The following is a 1,171-nucleotide window of genomic DNA, read 5'->3' on the forward strand; positions in this document are numbered from 1 at the left end:
GGGAAAGAGAACCAGGTGGGAATATCCAGGCTTGGGTCTTCTGAGCCCTAATGTGCACACATGACATGCTCATCATATACATCTGATACATGCATGAATGTTGGCATGTATATATTTCTTTACACTTTCTGACTGAAAGGCTCAGTGCAAGGAGCCCAAGAGTCAGGATGACTACCTAAGGTTATTGGTCAAACTATACAGGTTATGGCCAGATGAACCAACTCCACCTTCAACCATGTGGTACTGAAAAGGTTGTTCTTAATTTGCATCAACCAGCCACCTCTGTTCCTTTCCTGAATGATCTGGAAATGAAGCTTCCTAACTGGGAGGGCAAAATCACTGTGGTTGTAGGGATTATAACTGATGACTTGCGTGTGCAAGAGGTGTTCAAACTGAGGGTGTCTGCACTTTGTGTGAGAAGCAATACCCAGAGCTGTATCCATCAGGTTAGGGGGAAGATCCTCAAGTTTGACCAACCGGCCCTGGACTCCCCCAAGGGCTGTGGCATCATTCTGCTCTCTGGTCCTCTCAAGGGCCAAGAGGAGTCCAGGTATTTTGGCAAGACCCCAGGAGCCCCTCATAGCCACACCAAACCTTACATATGCTTCAAGGGCAGGAGTTCCAGCACACAAGAGGCTGATGGACCACTGTGGCTGCAAAAACTACCCCAGATCCTACCTTGTTATTAAAAAGATTTTTGAAGCTGGAACAAACAAAAAACAAAACAAAACAAACAAACAAAAACAAGAAGAAGAGTACATTACACATATTACTGGTAGGAGTGTAAATTAATACAACCACTTTGAAGAGCCATTTGGTCATATCCAGGTAATTTGCACCCTTTGTTTCAATTATTTTATTTCTAGGTATGTGCCCTATGGAAATTCCTCCTCATGCACACAAGGGAATATGAATAGAATGGGTATTGCATGTTATTGCATGATTTTAACAACAAGATATTAGAACAAATTTACATGGCAATTCATAGGAAAATGAATAAATTGTGGCATATTCATCCACTAGAATATTAATGATACAACAGTTAAAATCAATGAAGTGGAGCTATATACATCAACATGAATAAATTTTGAAAACATTGATGAGGGATATAAGCAAACTAGAGGCCCGGTGCACAAAAATTTGTGCACTCGGGGGGAGGGGGGTCCCTCAG

The 1,171-nt window shown here is 42.0% G+C and overlaps 1 pseudogene; it reads left to right on the top strand.

Moving 5' to 3' along the window:
* LOC102752747 overlaps positions 1-689 on the top strand; it is a 23,605-nt pseudogene extending 22,916 nt beyond the window's left edge.
* Positions 690-1,171: the final 482 nt, after the last annotated feature.

The sequence above is a fragment of the Myotis davidii genome, unplaced genomic scaffold, assembly GCF_000327345.1.
Source record: "Myotis davidii unplaced genomic scaffold, ASM32734v1 scaffold6, whole genome shotgun sequence".
NCBI classification, from domain to species: domain Eukaryota; kingdom Metazoa; phylum Chordata; class Mammalia; order Chiroptera; family Vespertilionidae; genus Myotis; species Myotis davidii.